This window comes from Phascolarctos cinereus, unplaced genomic scaffold, assembly GCF_003287225.1.
Source record: "Phascolarctos cinereus isolate Bilbo 61053 unplaced genomic scaffold, phaCin_HiC Scaffold_4;HRSCAF=312, whole genome shotgun sequence".
NCBI classification, from domain to species: domain Eukaryota; kingdom Metazoa; phylum Chordata; class Mammalia; order Diprotodontia; family Phascolarctidae; genus Phascolarctos; species Phascolarctos cinereus.
The window spans coordinates 82,118,261-82,140,507 of NW_027555847.1; the positions used below are offsets into that span (position 1 = coordinate 82,118,261).

General features: G+C 42.2%; 1 long non-coding RNA gene across 1 annotated transcript; it reads right to left on the reverse strand.

The window, feature by feature from the left end:
* Nucleotides 1–4,964: 4,964 nt before the first annotated feature.
* Nucleotides 4,965–5,727, reverse strand: LOC144456623 (uncharacterized). The gene is made up of 2 exons (XR_013485623.1): nt 5,182–5,727; nt 4,965–5,080 (listed from the first exon to the last, which is right to left on the reverse strand). It is a non-coding gene; the product is annotated as an uncharacterized LOC144456623 (long non-coding RNA).
* Between the last annotated feature and the right edge of the window lie 16,520 nt (nt 5,728–22,247).

Here is a 22,247-nt window from a genome sequence, read left to right on the forward strand (position 1 = left end):
GTCAAACAATATGTGTCTGAGGCAGGATTTGAACCCAGATCTTCCTGCATGGTTCTCTGTTTAATAATGCACACTGTCTCCCCACACAGTACATGGATAAACTCACAGGTCTGAACCAAGACGACAACAATAACAACCAGAATAAAAGCAAACAAATAAACAACAAAAACCCCAATCTCAAATCAAAGTAATTTCAAGAGGCAAAGAGGAGTGACTGAGCATCCTTCCAACTTCCTCTTTCTATCCTGAGAACTCTTGGCAATAATTAGGCTGCAAAGCAAACTGGTCCCTCCACAAATGGCCCTTAATCTACCTCTAATGGGGTTACCCCATTTTCCATTAAGTTAAATATCACAGCTTGGCTGACCTGTTCTGCTGACATTCGGTAATAAGGATTATATTTATGGGAATTGTAAAAGGAATACCTGTACCACTGTAAAAACTTCCAAATTCCACCAGCCATAAATATCTATTTACATTTTTATGACCCCATTAAATGGTCAGTGGGGTTTCCCTATTAGGTTGTCACTGAATAGGACTGAGACCAGGAAGGTAGGAGATCAATCCATTTCCAAGGATTGTCTGGTTACTGACACTTAAGAGAGGCTGCAGCCCTAGAAGCTCAGCTTCAGACCACTCCTTTGGGGAGAATTTGTGCCCAGACACACCTAGAAAGAGGTGGGCTACAAAAAGGGATTTTTTTTTACCTTTCTGGATTTTTAATCTCTCGTTGTAGGGAAGAGGGAGGAAAAAAGGGGGGGAAAGTGAGGGTCTCAGGGTAGGTAGGCATCCTACTTCCTCAGTATTTCTTGGTCTCATCAGTTCAAGTTTAATTAAGGAGAGGAAAGAGCCATTGGCTTCTGCCTTGGTCAGATCACATCTGAAATATTGTGCCCAATTCTTCTTAGGAAGGACATTAAAAAGCTAGAGAGACAGGTGAGAGAAACAGGCACAAGTGGAACTGGGGATGTTTAGCCCAGAGAAGAGAACCCTGGAGGCACAAGGGATGACTTTCTTCAAGTACTTGGTAGAAAAGTAGATTTGCTTAGCTTGATCCTGGGGGACAGAACTGGGTGAGGTTAGAGATGGGCAGACTTTGTCTCAATGTAAGAAAAACTTCTAGACAATCCAGGCTGTTCAATAAAGGAACAGACTATTACAAAAGGAAAGGAAATCCCTATTAATGGAGGTCAGATTTTGCATTAAAGCCAGTAGAAAGTTGCAAGTGATTGAGTAGAAAAGCTACATATTCAATGACCAAATCTGTGTGCTCCTCCTCACTACTATATTGTCAAAAGAAGAAATCTCTTCTAATTCCTCTAGTAAGCCTGCTAACCTCTATAGATGACACCATTCTCAAAATAGGAATCCTGTCAAGGAAGCTAGCAGATCGGAATGTTGAGCAGGAATTCTTAACCCTTTTTGTTTGTCCTGAACCCCTTGGGCATCTGGTGAAGCTTCTGGCCCCCTTCCAGGAATAATTATAAATGAATAAAATGAAATGTGTAGGATTATAAAAGAAGTAAATTATATTGAACTATCAAAATAATTAAAAAATGAAGTTAGCAGACTGGACTATGAGTCCCTGTGGGAAGTCCTGTGTTGGTGGGGGTGGGATTATTAAATAATCTGTGGTTTTCTTCCCAGCACTGAGATTCCAAATGGAGATTGTTGGGGCCAATGAAGACTCCTGTCTCAAGACTCCCACCCCCACTCTCACTCTCATCCTATTGGATAGTCAGGCTCTAGAGCCAAGAAGACGAGTGTGAATTCCTCCTCAGACACTTATTAGCTGTGTGACCCTGGGGAAGTCACTTAGCCTCAGTTTCCTTATCTGTGAAATGGAGGTAATAATAGCACCTATTTCACAGGATGGCTGAGAAGATCAAATGAAATAATGTGTATTTTGTAAACCTTTAAGTTCTATGTAAATGTTAGCCATCATTATTATCATCTGTTCTGGCAATTCTAGTAAGCATCTTTCAACCTGGCCAGGAACTGGACAAATCCTGATTGTTCCAGAGAGATGTTTTAAGTTTCCCCCATTAATAAAGTTGTTGCTGTTGCCATTTGTCCTTTGTTCTTGAAGAGGACTATGACATCAAGGAGGTGAAGAGACCATTCTCTGCCTGTTAACAAAGAATCCATTTGGAAGGATGCCTGGAAACAGAGGGAAGAGGAGAGTACTGGAGACCTGAGTCCTAGTTTTGGTCGCTGAACTAATTGTGTGCCTCTGGGTAAATACATTACACACAAAGACAGTCAGAGGGTCAGGGAATGGAGGAAAGGTGAAAACACAGACAGTTCTTGTGCTGAGAAATTCCCTTCCTCCATACTAGATCATGAGGTGCTTGGTACTGGGGAGAGTGCTGTCCATATCTGGAATGAGAATGAATGAGCATGGGGCTAGGGGCAGAGGCTTCACATAGAACTCACCCACTAGATGAAGTGACAGACTCTTGGTTTGTGGGCTAATGCTGACTCAGAGACCAGTAAAAGAGAAGTTAGTATCCTTTTCCAGAAGGCAGCTTGCTTTGGCTGTCTGTGTACTGTCTGATGGTGGCATCCCTGACTTGTGAGGACTCAGCTACTATCTCAGAGTAGTGACACCAGAGATGGGGAGCTGGTGGTAGAAGAAATAGAATAAAGAGGAAAAGGGAAGAGGGAGGGAAGAGAAATGGGGGGAAGAAGAAAAGTGGGAAGGACAGTTGACACCTTAAATCCCCTGTTCATCCATCTTATCCAGTTATCCATCCATCCAGTTATGAGCACAGAGAATTCCCACTGAGCAGAGTTTTTAGAGAGCTAGGAAAGGCGAAAGCAAGGACTGGTTGGATTTTTTGAGAAAGTGAAATAAGTAGCTGTCTACTTTGGTGTCATTTTGGAGGTACTGAGGGTTTCCCCTTTCCATACCTTACCTACCCCACAGCCTTTCATTCTACTGTTAGAGATTCATTCCTTTGTTCCTTTTTGTCCTAGATTCATAGAATGTCAGAATTGAGAGAGACCTTATAAGTCATGTAGTGTAATCCCCTTTTGGAAAACTCAAGCCTAAGAGGAAGATTCACATGGCAATTCACAGTGGTAGAATCTTTTACAAGCATCCAGTTCTAACATGGGATTTCCAGCACCATTATGTTTAGGGATAGATCAGGGATAGATCAAGGTCTTTGTAGGCCCCAGGAACTTTCAATTCAGAAACCTTTTGGTGAAGCCATCTTTAGTGTATACACACACAAACACACACACACACACACACACACACACACACACACATACACACAGGGACACAGACACATACACAGACACACATATATCTTGCCGCTAGATATCTCTCTCCAGTGTGTGTGGGGGGGTTGGGGAGAAAGAGAAAGAGAGAGAGAGAGGAGCATGGTGTCATATATATCTATGTATTTGTTATATGTTTATATTAGAGAAACAGAGATAGAGAGAAAAACAGATAGATCTGAGAGGAAGCATGGAGTGGTAAATAGAAAGCCTGCCTTGGGGCCAGGAAGACCTGGGACTCTGAGACTCCTAGCTATGTGATCCTGGCCTCTCTCCGTGCCTCAATTTGATACTAAGACTTTAAGATGGAGAATGCTTACCTGTGTTTGGTAAAAGGCGTTTTCTCACTCAAAGTTCCCAAAGCTCACGAAATCACAGGTCTAGACAAAATGTGTGTACATATACAATATGTTTTGCTTTGTTTTGTTTTGTTGGCTAGGCAATGGGGTTAAGTGACTTGCCCAGGGTCACAAAGCTAGTAAGTGTTATGTGTCTGAGATAGGATTTGAACTCAGGTCCTCCTGAATCCAGGGCTGGTGCTCTATCCACTGCGCCACTTAGCTGCCCCTAAATATGTTCTAAAAGTAATTTGTTGTTCATTAGAAAACAGATTTAGAGCTGGAGGAGACACCTTAGAGGTCATCTGATCTAATGTCACCATTTCACAGATGGGGAAGCTGGACTTATCCATGGTCACCCAGGCAGTCAGTAGCAGAGCCAGGAGTTGAATCTTTTCACATGGAGCCTCTTATTCCATTTTCATCACAGTTTTTTTTAAAAACATGGTCAAACATTTATTTTCCATAGGTCCTAGGCCAACGTCTGCTGTGTCCATTGGATAATCCTACCATTACTGAGGTATCTCTCCGCTAATTCCTTAGTTAAGTAGCCTCTTGTGGGGATTAGCTAAACACAAATGCTCCCCAAGCAGTAGCATAGGAGAGAAACAGATGGCAGTGCAACCCTGGGAAAAGGGCAGTACCCAAACTCTCGTTCATCTGGGGGACCTTTGGATTATTTGGGTAGCCTTCCTCCTAAAGCCCTGTGACATCTGTCCAATGAATTGAGACCTCTCTAGGCTCACTATTCCAGAGTTAGGCTGCCAGTTTCCTTCTACACAACCAAACAATTGACAAGCATCTATTAGGCACCTCCTATATTCTTAAATACTGACCTCCCTGGCTTCCTTTAAGTCTCGAATAAAATCCCACCTTCTATAGGAAGACTTCCCCAAGCCATCTTAATTCTAGAGCTTTCCCTTGGTTAATTATTTCCTGTTTGTCCTATACGTAATTTGTTTTACATATAGTTGTTTGCATGTTGTTTCCTTTTGTTAGATTGTAAGCTCCTTGAGGGCAGGGGCTGTCTTTTGCCTTTTTTCATGTCCCCAGCACAGTTCCTGCCTTCAAAGAGATTACATGCTGGCCTTGACACCCCTCCTGGGATGAAATTTCTAGGAGGAGCCATTCAATCAGAGGAGAAGACCACACAGCAGAGGATATTACCAATAAGTGAATACTTGTGGTGGGAATGAGGTTTCCAGATGAAGAACTACGGTATGGTAGAGAAGGTCCAGAGTGAAGCTTGAAGAGGAAAATTTACTTGCCATAGAAAGACTTAACAACAAAGAAACAATGACAAACAGGAAAATAATCTACATAATGACTACTACATGGTAGGTGCTTAATAAATGTTTATTGATGATGATGATGATGATATTTTCTTCTTTCTGGAAAGGAGAAAAACTTCGGATAGGTTTGGGATTAAGCCTCTTGGTACTCAATCAGAATCACTAAATGGAAAGAAAAGAATGATTCAACCACAACATTCTACTAATTCTACTGACATTCTTCTAATATTTGGGACATGTCCTCTCACCAAAGCACACAATACCTGTGGGGAGAGTGGGCACACACTTACAGAACCATAGCATGGAGGCACATGAGCACAGAATATACACTCCTGGGGACGAATCACAAACACTAGGCAGTTACGCATTACTCCATTTCTGGGCTACTGAGGCAATGTTAAGCTTCTTTCAGGAAAGCAAAGCCCTCAGCCTAAGGACTGCAAAGCTCTTCCACATCTGCTCCCTTGGCTAGTCTCTGAGGGACCATGACTTCTCAGGCAGTCCATGGAAATACAAGGAAAGATAAAGGAAGAACCTTTCCCTTCCAATCAGCTCTGTTCAGCCACGATATTTCCTCCCATCTTCTCTTCCAAGCAGCAGATGGCAGCTTCTGAGACCTCACTTTGAGAATTCTTTTCATGCCCACTCAGAGATTTTGTCTTGCCTCTTAGAAGTCTGCTCTTGACCAACCTACTTCTCTAAAGCAAGGTCTCTTGTGTAAAATGACTCACCACTATCTTAGAAGATGAAACCAAAACCCTAATTTCTGTCTGCCATACCACAAACAGACAACATACAATTGTCCTATAGTCACCAGTAGCTGTAGTTATCAGGGTTTTCCAGCGTTCAACCTCAAAACCCTCATATCAGTCATATGCAAATCAGGTTCTGGGAAACGGTAAACTTTGGCTATGCTTATTCTGAGCATCTGTTCTCTGTGGGGTTACTTTTTGAGTGATTCTAACCCAACTGACTTCTTTTTCTATCCCTTTCTATTGGCAAAATCAGACAAAGACACAACCTTACAAAGACAAACATAGGAAGGCTTGTATTAAGCAATACAGAGTGAAATAAACAGAATTAGTTGGTCAGTCAACAGCTATTCAGTAGTGCTTATTATATACCAAACACTGTGCTATTTGGTAGGGAATTCAAGCAGGCAGAAAGAATCCCTGCCTTCAAAGAGTTTACAGGTTGGCCTTGGCACCCCTCATTGGAGGAGCCATTTAATCTGAGGGCAAGACCACACAACAGAGGATACTTCCAATATGTGAATTCCAGTGGTGGGAATGAAGTTTCCTGATGAAGAGCTGGGGTATTGTAGAGAAGGTCCAGAGTGAAGCTTGGAAAGGAAAATATACTTGCCATAGAGAGATTTCACAACAAAGAAACAATGACAAATAGGAAAATAATTTACACAATGACTGCAAGTAGAAAGAACGATAACAAAATGATCAAGACAGAACATCAAGGTTTTAATTGCCAAACTTGGCCCCTGAGAAGAGATGTAAGAAAACATCTTCTTTCCTTTTTTTTTCCCCAGAGATGGAGGTCTGTGAAAACATTGAATGTCATGTCATATTTGGTTGATACGTTGGTTAGTTTTACTAACTTTTTGCTACTCCTTTTTAATTATTTTTATAAGGGATGGCTCCCTAAGAAAAAGATGTATTGGACATAACAGAAGTTTACAGTTTCTTATACAAACATTTTTCTCCTTTTTTGTGTGTGTTTACATGTTTGTGTTTGTTGGTAATTGTTAAATTCACAATAAAAAAAGAGAAAAAAGATATCTTAGGAAATGTATGTTATATAAAACCAAGATATACTAATAAAACTTTTTTTAAAAGAATCATTGTCCAAATTTAAGAGCCTGAGGTTTAAAGAGAGAAAAAGTGCTTATATTATATTAGATTGGCCAATAGGCCAGAAAAGTAAATGACAAATGATGGATGGGATGTGGGAAAAATGAGACATTAATGCACTGTTGGTGGAGTTGTGAAGTGATTCAACCATTCTGTAGAGCAATTTGGAACTATGCCCAAAGGGCTATAAAACCATACACACCCTTTGACCTAGCAATACCACTACTAGATCTGTATCCCAAAAGAGATTAAAAAACAAAAAGTAAAGGGACCTATGTGTACAAAAATATTTATAGCAGCTCTTTACTGGAGGTAAAAAATTAAAAGTTGAAGGGATGTCCATCGATTGGTGAATGGCTGAACAAGTTGTGGTATGTGATTATGATGAAATACTATTGTACTATAAGAAATAATGGGGGCAGCTAGATGGCACAATGGATAGAGCACTGCCCTGGAGTCAGGAGGACCTGAGTTCAAATCTGGCCTCAGACACACATGAAAAACTTACTAGCTGTGTGACCGTGGGCAAGGCACTTAACCCTAATTGCCTCACCAAAAAAAAAAAAAGAAAGAAAAGAAATGATGAGCAGGATTCTCTCAGAAAAACCTGGAAAGACTTGCATGGGCTGATGCAAAGTGAAATGTACTACAGATCAAAGCATGCTATTTTCACCTTTTTTGGTTGTTGTTTTTGTTATTTCTTTCTCTTGGTTTTTCCCTTTTGTCTTGATTATTTTTTCACAACATGGCTAATGTGGAAACACATTTAATATGATTGTGCATATATAACATATATATGTGTATATATATATACATATATATATAAATCTAGAAAAAAGTTTGGAGCTCAAAATCTTATAAAAGTGAATATTGATGTAATTGAAATGTTACATGTAACTGAAAAAATAAAAGATTATTAAAATATACTTACAAAAAAAAAAAAGAACAAGTGCCTTGCCAGTGAGCCCAGTGGCCCATATCAGACTTAGGATCCAAGCTCAAATCTGCTGATCGAAGCAGGGGCGATTTCCATTACACTGTCCCTCAATGCCCAGTACAAAGTCCCTTCCTAGGGCTGTCCACAAACAGTGTGACTATGTGTGTCCTTCAAAGAGAAACAGGCTAGGTTGGCTCAACCTTCCCATCCCCCAGTCATTACCTAAAACCTGTAAGTCCTGGTCAAAAGTCAATGCATACATCACCCACCAGAGGAAACACCTGGCTGGCCTGCTTGATCCATCTCATTCTGTAGATGATACATCATCCATCCCTGGGAACACAAAGCTATTCATTATTCACAGAGAGCTTCAAGCTCCTTGTCCAGGACCCTGAAGCCTGTCAGCTGCCTGTGAAAATTGGATCATTAAATTGTATTTTCCTTATTAACTGGACCCCTTATCAGCCCTCTCATGAAGCTAGATCCCCTTGCCCTACCCCATCCCTTCACAGTCACATAATGGCCTTGAGTCCCCCACAGCTTGTCCCATAGAACCTCCATCAGTTACATTTCCTCCCAAGCAAATCTTAAGCCCCCCCAAATGTCAGAACAACTAAAGAGCCTGGAGACCATCCAATCCAACTCCTTATTTGCACAGACAGGGAAACCGAATACCAGAGAGGGGAATGGATATAGTAAATGTGACATTGGTGAACGTAGTCTTTGCTCCCCTAGGTTTCCATGTCGTAGCCATTCCCATTTTATGGCACCCTTCCCCAAATAAGGCTTGTTCAAGCAGGTCTGTAACAATCCCTTCCCCCTCCCACCTTCCTCTGTCTACCCATCCATGCATAACAGGTAGTGCCAAAAGGACAAAATTTCCTAGATTTAGAGCTGAAAGAAGACTTAAGACCACCTAGTCCTTTCTCATTTTAAAGAGGAAGAAGACACTGAATCAGAGAAGTTAAAAGATTTGCCCAAGGGTACACAGCTAATGTCTGAACAGAATTAGAATGTAGGTACTACCTTTCCAAATCCAAGGCTTCTTCTGCTATTCCATAACGGTGTATTCCTAGATTTTATTCTGCTATAGGAAGGAGGGAGAGGAAAAAGCAAAGGCAATGGTGTTAGAAATTGCTGCCTCTTAAAGATGAATTAAAGATAAAGATCTCAGGGTAAGACATAAGCAGCAGAGTGCAGTGAAAGAGCTCTGCTTGCAGTCAGAGAGCCTTGGCTTGAATCTCAGCCCTGTTACCTGCTCACTACGTGGCTCTGGTCAAGCCATTTACATTTTTTGGGCCTCCAGGATCTTATCCTTAACAAAAAAAAAAGGAAGAAGAAGAAGAAGAAGAGGGGGGAGGTTGATGTCTTCTAGCTCTAAATCTATAATTCAACAATTTGACAATTTTAACTTTCAAAAATTCAGTTTACATGAATTTTTTTTTCAGAAACATAGCTATTTGGCAAAGGAAGGCACACCTAAACTTTTTCATGATGTCACTGCTATGTAGAAATCAAATCCCTCACCCTCGTCAACTGATCATGGGAGGATGCCCAGAGGATGCCCAGCCTGGCCAGCTGGGTCGGCTGCAACCCTGTGTTCAGACTGTTTACCCAGAGCAGGTAATTGTAACATTTATATTAATTAGAGAGGTTAAGCTGTCCCTTAGCTATAAAAGCATCAAACAAACATATTAAAATGCCCTCATTAAACTTTTATGGAATCATATCAATCCGAAGAGCGTATAAGGCACTGTGGAGAAAAAAAAGAGGGAAACAGACACAAATTCTCTTTCTCTCTGTTTCTGTGTGTGTGTGTCTCTGTCTCTGTGTTTCTCTCTCCCTGTCTTTGCCTCTCTGTACTCTTTCTCTGTCTCTCTATCTGTCTCTCTGTCTCTGTCTCTGTCTCTCTCCCTCTGACTCTCCGTCTCAGTCTGTCTCCCTCCCTCTCTCAATTTCTCTGTGTATGTCTCTCTCTCTCTCTGTCCCTGACCAGAGGGATGAGGGACAAATAGATAATCAGGGGCTCTGGGATCCTAGATAAGGACAGAAATGGAAGGCTGTTCCTATCCAATGCAGCCAGACTGGAATTCTAGCTCTGCCTCTTGACAACTGTGTGACCTTGGACAAATCCCTTCGTGTCCCTGAGCCTTTGTATCCCCATCTATAAACTGGTCATAATTATATTTACACTACTCTCCTCACACAACTGTTGTAGGAAAGGTGTTTTGTAAATGTTTAAGAGCTACAGAAAGGTGAACAGATGTTATTACCATTATTACCTTCACCTCTGACTCTCTGCTTGAACCCAGGAAGATCATAATCCCTTACTGTGTACAAAGCACCAGCCAGTCCTCTGACCCTAAAGACTCTCCTTCTCAACAAAAATAGCTATAAATTCATCTCCATAAAGCCTTCCCAGACTAATCCCAGCCAACTGCATCACACCAACCATGTACTGGGGCAGAGATCTCTAGACAGTGGGAATTAGCTATGCATTCACAACATGGCTGGAGTCTTTGGTAGTTTCCTCTGTGTCTTTGTGTTTCATCTACCCACAAAGTGTAAGCTTTCCCAAGGCTCAGTACTGCCCTCTTTTCATACATACTTCCCACACTTCAGCTTGAGTTTAGAAAGTGCTCAAAGGACTCTACCATAGCAGTGACCTCCCAACTGGTGCCTTTGTTTCGACACTGTCCTCTCTCAAATTATCCAACAAAATGCATTACACAGACAACAAAATAATCTTGCTATTGTGCAGGTTTAATTGTGTCACCACCTCCTGCTCAAAAATCTTGAGTCTCTCTGTATGGCCTCTGGTCTAAAATACAAACTTCTTTGCCTTATTATTTTCCTCCCTACTTTTCCAGGCTTTCACACTGCTTCCCTTCTAACCAAACTGAACCACTAACTGTTCTCCCACCTCATCTGGTTTTCACCTAACTCTGTTTATTTGCGTAGGCCATCCCACATACCTGCAATGTACTCCTTCCTCATCTTTACCAATCTAAATCCTTTTCTCAAGGACCTATATGTAGAAAAAAATTGATAGCAGCTCTTTTTGTGGTAATAAAGAATTGGAGACTGAGGAGGGATTCTCATCGATTGGGGAATGGTTGAATAAGTAATGGTATATGATTGTGATGGAATACTATTGTGCTATAAGAAATGATAAGCAGGAAAGTCTCAGAAAAACCTGGAAAGACTGACATGAACAGTTGTAAAGTGAAGTGAGCAGAACCAGAACATTGTACCAGTAACAGCAATACTGGATGATGATCAACCATAAAGACTTAGCTGCTCTGATCAATACGGTGATCCAAGAAAATTCCAAAGGATCCGTGGTGAAAAATGCTATCCGTCTCCAGAGAGAGAGCCAAGAATCTGAATGCAAAATGAAGTATAATTTTCTTAACTTTCTTTATTTTTTGCTTTTTTGTTGCAACATGGCTAATAGGAAAATATATTTTGCATTATTTCTCATGTATAAATGATATGATATTGCTTGCCTTCTCAATGAGTGAGGGAGGGTGGTATAGATAAAATTTATTTTTTGTTGTTATATTTTTAAAACATCTTTACACACTCTTCCCTTTTTCCAGAGAACCATCCTCTGTGACAAATTAAAAAAATAAAAAGAATTAGGGAAGAAAAAGTAATTCAGCAACCTGATTAATTATGTAGAAAAAATATCTGATATCATATGCAATGTTCACACTCCTGGGTCCCCCACCTGGTGCCAATGGATTTCAAAACAGAAAGTTACTAGGCCTTGGTGCAGCAAGAAATTCAAGATGAGAAGAAAGTCTTAAGAAGTACTGGTGGATAGTCCCCTGCAACCCAGGCAGTTAAAACACAAAGGTTTCTGTATTCAGGCACAATTTAAGGCCTTGCACGTGCCTCGAGAGTACATAAAACTGGTACCTCAGGAAGCTCAAAGCTCCTCTGACCTGGAGGGATCCTCACCTCTTAGCAGGCCATGGAAATCCTCAGACTTGGGCACATCCGAGTGAAGAAGCAAGATGGGGACCCCTAGGATTTGTATCATTACATATCCTTACCAGCTCTATCCTTACAGACTGAGTAAATTCACTTTACAGAATCTACTTGTGTTTGCCTGGTCATGTATGGTCCACAGCCTGCTAACAACAAGCACCAATTGGCACATCCATGCCCACTCTAGGGAGATGCCATGCAGAATTCCAAAGTGTCCCAGGAACCTCCCCAAAACCATTTGGGGGCACCTCACAATCACCCCTTACACCGAAAAACAAAGGATTGATTCCTGATAAGTTCATCAAGTTGATTAGAGAGCTTTTGCCTTTGATCAATCTCCTATATTGTTATTTTGATATTTACTTAGTACCTTAACATTTGTAAAGTGCTTTACATACATTATCTCATGTGAGCTCTACCATAACCCTAGGTAGAAGGTACTTAGGAAGGAGGTATTAGCTCCTACATTTTCCAAATGAGGAAATCAAGGCTCACAGGTGTTAAGTGACTTTGTTCATGCTCATATAGCTAGTAAGAGTCAGTAGGATGCAAACCTACATCTTCTTTATTCCAGGTCTAGGGTGCTAGGATGCCTCTCAGAGGACCCTACCTTAAAGAGGTGTTGTGAGGATCAGTTGAAATAAAGTGCTTCATAAAGGTTAAAGTGATGTGTAAGAATCAGCTACATTTATATCTATTTGTTGAGTGAGGTTTTGTGCTGTGCTAGATATTAGGCAGAGATATAATATTAACATATATTAATGTAATGACAATAATAATTTATATAACAAGTAGAGCTAGGCAGAGATGTAATAATAAGACTGAGACTTTAGCTTATCTGAATTAAAAACTTGAGTCAGTCTGCTTCTGAAATGAATGGAGGGGGAGAGGAGGCATACTTAAGAAATGTCATTCAGAGCCGCCTTTTACAGGATGGAGCACAATGGCAGACTCCTATTAGATGTTGGTAGTAGGAAGAAGGGGAGGGAGTACTTTTCTTGAGCCAAAGGGGGTCTTAAGTACTTGGGCCTTATCCTAATTCTGATAGTTTCATGCTAAAAGATCATAGACATAAAAAGTTGGAAAGGACCTCAGAGATTCTATATTATAAGCAGAATTTTAAGGTTTATAAAATGCTTTACAAATATTATCTGATTTTGTCTTTGAAACAATGTTGGGAGGTAGTAGTATTATTATTCCCATTTTACAGATGAGGAGACTGAAGCAGACAGCAGTAAAGTGACTTGTTCTAGGTCACACAGTTTATTCTGTGTCAGGGGCTAGATTTGAACTCAGACCTTCCTAACTCCAGGTCCAGCACTCTATCCACTATACCATCTAATTGCATGAGGTAAACATAACATGTTCCCCCTCCTCAACTCCTTCTGACAAAACCCTGGTATAAAGCCCTATTCACCCCGTGCTAGTTACATCATCACCCTTCCTGCTATCTCTGTGCTTCACCTTGGAGTCCTCCAGAGGTGAGGGGCATAGTGGCCCCTGTGGGACTGTCTGGGGCTATGGGTCACCCCTTTCTCAGTATGTCAGCAGCTGAATTGTCCTGATTGTCCTCTGCCCTGCTGTGCCCTTCCTCCTCCACCCAGATGGATGTATAACATCTGGGCTTGCTCCCAAATTGATTTGCCTCAGGAGCTAGCTACAGATTTGGTGCTCTGTGCTGAGAAGGCAAAGGTCAGAGGTTCCCAAACTTATTTGGCCTACTGCCCCCTTTTAAAAAAAATTACCCTATGCCCCCCTTGAAAATCTACTTTCTTTAACCTTTAACTTTTTTTTAAAATTTGCAGAATTTCAAAAAATGGTGTATCTTAAATTTAATAATTTGTTGTAAATTTGTGGAGTTTTTTCCTACATTGAAATTTTGGTGATGCAATATTGCATTATATAACTGTATAGTATCATATTGTAAACAAGTCATTACATGCACATATTCCTGCCAATGCATGCTGGACTTCACAACAACGTGCAGTAGGTTTGCTTGCCAACACTTGCTTGTTAAGACCTGTTGGCCCATATGACCAACGATTGGTTAGAACTTGCATTTCGTGTATTTATTTGGAAAATAATGTAACCACTAAGACTTTAACTCTATTACACAAGAAATGCAACATGTGCAAATGGTTTTTCAAATTTTTCACATCTTCTTTCCTTATGTTTTCACTGCCCCCTTTAGTTTTATTCAGTGCCCCCCAGTTGCACCCAAGACTACTACTGCCTTCCTGGATCATTCCATCACCTCCCCCAGGGGGTAGTATCTCCCACTTTGGGAACCTATGGTAGACCATCACTGCCTTCAGGGACCTCCCAGCTTCTTTGGGGAGATAAGACATATATATATATATATTAACATGCTTAGAACACAAAGACCCAAATCAAAGTGTTATGGGAGTTCCAAGGGAGGGTCATATGGGGCGTAAAGATTTCCATGAATGTCTACTCAAACCTCAATGCCTCTTAAATTCTAAATATAAAAGAAGCATGCACATTGGGAGATTTAGACTGTCTGATGAAGAGGGTGAGAGTAAAATATCAGGAATAAAAGTTGGAGATTCTCTATAGTACAGCTATCTGCTCTAGTTTACCTGGATTCATCAAAGCTCTTGCTGAAGTAGGGAGCATGGCAGATGGCGATCTGGTTTCTAAGCCAAGAGGACCTGGGATCAAGTCAGTCTTGGGATGCATACTGGGGACATTCAGCAAGTCATGTAACTTCTCAGTGCTCTAGGCAACCCTCTAAGACAGGGGTTCTCCACTCTTCTTGTGTTTAGGTCATAGACCCCTCTGATAGTCTGATGAAGCAGCATGTAGATGGCCCTGGGGAGAAACCAGGAGCTGGACCCAGAGTAAGGAAAACCTGAGTTCAAAAGCAGTCTTATACCCTTACTAGCCATGTGACCCTGAGTAAGTCACTGAATCTCTGCCTCAGTTTCCTTATCTGTAAAATGGAGATAATAGTAGCACCTATCTCCCAGAGTTGTTGTGAGGATCAAATGAGGTAGTATTTGTAAAGCACTCTATAAATGGTAGCTATATTATTAAGCCTATGGACCCCTTCTCAGAATGGTGTTCTTAAATATATAAAATACAAAGGATTGCAAAGGAAACAAATTATGTTGAAATACTCACCACAATATAAAAAACCACCACAGAATCCCTGGAATCTATAGCTTTATTCCATTGGTGGGATAGGGTAGGTAATGACACAGTTTGTGGATACCAGTTTAGGAACCTCTGCTCTAACATTCTAAGTTCCAAAGAAGGTGCTGACTTGCAATTGGGAGAGGGGGATTTCCTTACCTATGAATTCTTGTATCAATGAAATCACAGGTTTAACCCCCATCCCTTTGAAAAAGCATCTCATATTATTCTTGGGGAGGAAATGAAGATATATGGACTAGATGATAACACACTGAACAGTGATTTAGAATTTTGCATGGCTGAACTCAGAGAGTGGCCGTGAATGGTGTTAGCACAGCAGGAGATATCTGTTTGAGTGACTAAGGAATCTGTGTTTGGCCTTGTCCTGTTTAACATTTTTAATCAATGACTTAGATAAAACCAAGAGATACAATACACATTAAATTTGCAGATGACACCAAGCTGAGTGGGGTAGCTAACATTCTGGATCACAGATGTCAAGGGTCTTGACAGCCAAGGCCAGAGGTGTCAGTCAAACAGCCTGCAACACTCCCAAGCATGGCAGAACCATATGAATACGTAACTGGGAAATATTTAACAAAACAAAAATACAATGAAAAACAGATAATACCACATTTAAAAACTAAGTCAATACACAGCCCATAGGGATTCTTATGCATGGTTTAGTGGCTCCCCTTTCTAACTGAGCCATTGGGCTAGACCAGGTCATTGGACTAAACCTAATAAGATGCAGCTTAATAGGGATAAGTGTATAAAGTCTTATGCTGGATAAAATTAAAAATTAACTTCACAAGTACAAGAGAGAGGAGACATGCCTAGATGACAATTTGTCTGAAAAAGAGCTGGGTGTTCTATGATGGGCTGAAAGCTCAGTAGGAAGCGGCAGGGTGACATGGTAGCCAAAAAGCTAATGCAATATTGGGCAGCATTAAGAGAAGCAGAGCTTCCAGGAAAAAGGGGAGGTCCCCCTTTGCACTGTGCCCTTGTCACAGCTCATTACGAGAACTGTGTTCCATTCAGGGTGCCGTGGTTTAAGAAGGATATTGGTCATGGGGCAGCTAGGTGGCACAGTGGATAGAGCACTGGCCCTGGAGTCAGGAGGACCTGAGTTCAAATCCGGGCTCAGACACATAATACTTCCTAGCTGTATGACTCTGGGCAAGTCACTTAACCCCAATTGCCACACTTAAAAAAAAAAAGGATATTGGTCAGCTGGAAAGTGTCCAGAGGAGGGTAACAGGGATGGTGAAGGCCTTGAATCTATGTCCTCTGAGTATTAGCTGAAGGAAAAGGGTACTTTAAGAAGAATAATAGTCAGCATTTCTATAGTGCCTACTATGCACCAGGCCCTGCTAAACATGTTATAAATATTATCTCATTTGATTCTCACAACAACCCTGGGAGGTAGGTGCTATATATTGTTCCCATTTTGCAGTGGGGGAAACTGAGGTAGACAGGGTGAAGTGACTTACCCAGGATCACACAGGGAGTAAGTTTCTGAGGCTAGGTTTGAACTTGGGTCTTCCTTACTCCTGGTCCAGTGCTCCCCATCTGCGAGCACTACCTAACTGCCTAGTTAAGACTTCAGAGTCATCCTCAAGTATTTGAAGAAGGGCTTCATATTTTTTCTGTTTGGCCCCAGAGGGCAAAACTAGGAGTAATGAGTGAAAGTTGTAAAGAAGAAAATTTAGGCTTGTATGTCAGAAAAACCTTCCTGACAACCAGTGGCCAAAAGTGAAAAGGGTTGCTAGGGCAGCAGTTAGGTGGTGCCATAGTGCACAGAGCACCAAGCCTGATCAGAGAGACCTGAGTTCAAATTTGGCCTCAGATACTTAATAGCTGTGTGAGCCTGGGCAAGTCACTCAACCCCTGTGTGCCTCAGCTTCCTCATCTGTAAAATGGAGATAATAATTGCACCCACCTCCCAGGGCTGTTGTGAGGATCAAATGAGATCATAATTGTAAAGTGATTAGCACAGTGTACATGTACCAAGAGCTATATAAATGTTTGCTGCTGCTGCTGCTGCTGCTGCTGCTGCTGCTACTACTACTACTACTACTACTACTACTACTACTACCACCACCACCACCACCACCACCACTACCTGAAAGGGTTGGTGCTCCTCCTTGGGGGTCTTCAAGCAAAGGCTGGTAGACTCTTTATTCTGTATGTTATGGTAAGACTTTCTTTGGTGTTTAGGTTGTATTAAATGGCTGTCAGAGGCCCTTTCTAAATCTCAAATTCTGTGAAAGCTACAATCCTCTAAACTTTGAGAGGATCCCACAGCTAAGTCATTAACAGAACTGGGATTTGGCTGTCAATTCGTATTTCAAATCCAGTGTTCTTTCTGCGTTAGTATGTGCCCTCCCTAGCTGAGATTGCCTCATAACGAATCCCTTTGGCATTTCATTCATGAAAGTGCCCGGGGTTGGGGTTCAAGATTGAACCTCCTTATCCCAAATTCTGCTCCACAGTCAATATGATGAACATGATGGCTCTGGTGGGACCTTTACTCTACAGAGTTTTCAGTGCTGGAACCTGATTGGAAGTCAGGAAGACAGGACAAGCTGTGTGACCCTGGACAGTTACGTAATTCTCTTAGCCTCATCTGTAAAATTGGGATAATAATAGCATTGACTTCACAAGATTGTTGTGAGGATCAAATGAGGTAATATCTATAAATCACTTTGTAGACCTTAAAATGCTATATAAAGGTCAGTTGTTAATTATTATATGGATTAGTTCATATTTTACACTCTTGCATTCATTTCTGAGCCTTCGCTTACAGGGCTGAAACCTACAGCCTAGTACAGGTGAGTTCCCAGGGAGATCACCCAGAGTAGAATCTGTCACTTACATCACTTATAAGACGGAGCCGTTTCCTGGGGTCCAACCATGGGCAAGAACAGTCTGATAAAAGTCCTCCCTGGTGTCTACATAGCATCATATTTTCCAAAATGTTTTCAAGCTCTTAATTCATCTGATGTGGCAGGAGCAGAAAGTGTTGAGGTGTTAGGAGGTGTGGATTCTAATATTGTCCCTGCCCCTAAATAGCAGCAGTGAATTTAGGTAAGTCTTTCCCTCTTAATTTCCTTATCTGTGAATGGAGGAAGGAGATAATAACACCTCCTTTGCCTACCTCAGGGCCTATTTCACTGTTCTCTTTCTTCAGACTCCTCATTTCAGATTGTGATCTGGAAAACATGGAGATCAGGGAAGGATCTCAATTAATTAAAAATAGTGAGTTGAATATTTATTCTGGTTCCTGTAAGGGGAGTATCCTGGCGCTGGTGGATGAGTTGAAATTAACTTGTGGTGTGAGAGCCTCTATCCATCACACTGAACCATCTTAAGGCCCGCCCACAAGGTAGGGTGCTCAATGATCCCCAGTCCCTACCTCCTGATCTGGTCCCAGGAACCAAGACTGAGCTATTCTCCACTGGGGTCCTGTGGAAGACATGACGAGTGTGAACCATGACAAAAGAAGACAAAAGGTCTTCTGGTAGTGCCACACCAGTGGCAGTGTGTGTTGCTGGTTTTATATTTCACTTTAAGGAAGAAGGAATAGTCCAGCCAGCCACATTTGAGGGCATCCTGAGAAGGTGGCCATGCAGATATCTACTAAGCTCCAATGACTTCCCTTCCTTCGGTTCAAAATCTTAGATGCAGAGTTAGAAGGCACCTCAGAAGCCATGTAGTCTGACCCCCTCTTTTTGCAGATAAAGAAACTATGGCCTAGTGACCTGCCCAAGGTCACTTGGTAGTAAAACATCCTCTTATTCCAGAGCTAGTGGTATTTTCATTGTGCCATATTGCCTTTCTGGGGGCAAAGCCAACCAGAGAGGCCATCGAAAGAGTTGGAAGTCAGGAGACTTGGATTCTAGTCCTATTTCCCCTGACCATGTGCCTTCTCCTTTCTGGATCTCAGTTTTTAAACTTGCATTTGGAGCAGGTGTTCTCAAGGGCCCTTCCATCTCTGTAAATCGGTGGTTCTGTAAGCCTCCATCCTGATGTATATCTGTACAGCTCAATGGGCAGGCACTAATAATTAGGTGGGATTTCCCAGTGGTGCAGCCAGAGCCCATGATTAGCTTTGAATCTTCTTGTGGTTGGAATATTTGACCTGAACAATCTTTGCGGTTCTTTTTCCTGGCACAGGGAGCCATCTACGCTGCAAGACTATGGAGAAAAGACAGAATCATCTCTCTCCAACTGAAGGAGGAAGACTGACTGGTCTCGGCCAGATCCTCTTTCTGGACAAAAGCCACTCCTCTGGGAGATCTCTGTTCAGCAGCTCTTTAGTGGAGAAGGGGAAGGAATCTCTCCATGAAACCCTGAATTTCCTGTGCTTCAGAGTTTTAGCCAAAGTGATCACCCTTGGCCTTCAGACCTCATTCCATCCTCAGCTTCTTAGCCAGCTAGAGGAGAACCCTTGGCTTGTAGACTTCTGTCCATCTAGGATGCCCCATTGTAGGAATGAGAAGAGCCAAATGTGAGTGTCCCCTTTTAAAGGCATCAGGAAGATAGACTACTGTGTTGTCTCTAAACTGATGGATGTCCACTGTTCCCCTCACTCACTTGGGCATTAGGGCTTAAGGGAGGGACTGAAGCCAGGGGAGCTTGTATTCAGGAGCCCTAGATTCTAGATCTGGCCTGGCACTATGGGACAGTTCCTACCTCTGAGAATCATGGAATTTGGGAGCTGGAAAAGGACCTTGAAGATCACCTATGTGCCCTGGGATCCTATGAGGTAATGAATGCAAACAGCTTTGTAGAAAAAAAAAGAGCTATAAACACGAGACTATTACTATTAGCTAATTTTGGCTAATGGTTTGAGTAGTGACTAAAAGATGCATTTAGATTCTCAGAAAAAGGATCTCAGAAGATGGCACAGCAAAAAATCAACAATGGTCATATTTGCCTGGGGCTTTTGTTTGCGCTTTCATATCCTCTTCTATTCTCTCATGCTCCTCACAAGTTGGGGTGGGGGGGAAGCGAGTATTTAACAGCCAGCTCTTTGCCTCAGTCTTGGTCTCCTTCCTACTATCCTCCCTAACCAGTGGAGGGAGGCAAATGTTTAACAACCATCTCTTTGCCCCAGCCTTGATCTCCTTCATACTATCCCCCTGGTTAGCGGAGGATCTTGTGAGCTTTGAAGGGTCCAGAGGATTCTGGACTTCCCATCTTCCCACTGATATCCTAACTGTCCCAGGAATAGCTAACAACAGATGCCAAGGATAAACTGGATGCGGATTCTACGCTCTACAAAGAGCTCAGGATAAAAACTATCCCATACCTAAGGGGAACATTTTGAGGACTCGAGCAAAAGTTTCCAGGAGCTGCATTACCTCTTTGTTCTGCCTAGGTTTGAACTCACCTTCCCCTGGACTCTGTATTGTACTTGTGGGAGATGTTTTACACCAATTATATGGCTATTATAAAACATTCCTTTTTAAAAGCTGATTAAGCTGTGGCTGACTAATTGGCATCCCTTGATAATCACAGTGGGAAGCATACAGGTGGGGACTCATGAGCTAGGGCACTACAAAGACATTCCAGTCCCTTTAGGGATACCCCTAGACCTCTGAGGGGAAATGCAGTGGCTGCTCTCTGGTGTGCTACCTAAGTAAGTAAAAATATATACAAAGTAAATGTGAATTTGGAGTGGTAAAGAGAAGTGGGGAGGATATCAGGAAAGTTTTCATGGAGAAAGCTGTGTTTGAGCTGATCTTTGTGGAAGCCAGGAAGGCAAAGGGGAGTCTGTATCTGTAGTCCAGACTCCTCTACTCCCAGCCCTCCCTTGGTCAGGGACTCCATGGGCCACCTTGCTTGGTTGCCTCGAATCCACAGCCAGCTGGGTCCCCCAGTCTGTTGATGGAATTGGTGATGGATTCTATGCAACCCTTCCTTCCTTCCTTCCTTCCTTCCTTTCTTCCTTCCTTCCTTCCTTCCTTCCTTCCTTCCTTCCTTCCTTCCTTCTTCCTTCCTTCCTTCCTTCCTTCCTTCCTTCCTTCCTTCTTACCTTCCTTCCTTCCTTCCTTCCTTCCTTCCTTCCTTCCTTCCTTCCTTCCTTCCTTCCTTCCTTCTTACCTTCCTTCCTTCCTTCCTTCCTTCCTTCCTTCCTTCCTTCCTTCCTTTTTTCCTTCCTTCCTTCCTTCCTTCCTCTCCCTAACTCTCCTTCTGTCCATATGGGGAATCATACCCTTATCTGCAGGTGCTCTGCCCAAAGGAATATGAATTTTGATTGCTGAAATCTTGCAAGATGTCTTAGCCTTTATGGGTTAGATTTTATTCCCCTCTTCCTTATTTACTCTATCATTAAAAAGCAAAACAAAAAAAATTAAAAAGAAAAAAAAACAACCTCTTTTGCCCCAAGTAGTTTCATTTATGGTTTCTTGAAATATAGCTTGGAAAAACAAACTTTGATAAAGACCTTTGGCATTCAAGTGGAGCTACTTGACCATACCTTTAAACCCAAATCGCTCTGGCTTTCACTGATTGTGGCCAACAATAGGTTCCAACCCAAGCCTCACTTGTTCATTGTTTGGACTTTGGTGGCTCAGGGTGAGTGTAAATAGCAATTGCTTTTGTTCTGGCTCACCCCTCCCGGTTTGATTTTTTTTTTTTTAAGTAGGCAAACTAGGCCATCTTTTGCCTCATTTCTTACCTAGCCTTAACTCACAGAATGGTCGTTGCCTCAGACAAACTGAGACCTGGGAAAGACCCCAGCTTAGAAAGGCCAAGGTCTCCCACTGCATTTGAGGCCATCTCCAGTAATCTTGATCTATATCTTGCCACTACACCCAGATGACTCTGGAGGAGAGAGTGAGACTGGTGACTTTGCACAACCCTATCTCACTTAAGTCTGATTCACTTGCCAGTCAAGACATCACCCTCCCTGCTGTCATTGCTCCTCTTTGAGAATGAAGGACAAAAAAGGACAGCAACAAGAAGAATCCATCACCAAAGTACTTCAGGGGCTCAGGTGCTCTAGTCCCCTTGGTACTTGAGAGGAAGCCCTGAGACCTCCCTCGCATCACACTGATCACTATTGCTGGTCCTGGGAGCCACCGGCACGTGGGGCCTCCCTGAGCCCATTGGGAGCAGCCCGGAGGCAGACAGATTAGAGGAGCCTATTACTCACGGCAATTAACCTCGGGAAGTCATTAGTGTGAGTTACCTTTAGCAAGCTGGCTTATTAAAAGAAGCTCTAGGGCAGTCGGGGTTTTGTTGCTTTCTGGCAGCTTTTGCCCTGCTCCAGAACTCAGTGGGGCGGGGTCTTCCCTTCCCTGGGTGGAGAAAAGGTATTTTGTAAACTGCTGATGCCCTTAATTGGGTGTTTCTTGGATAGGAA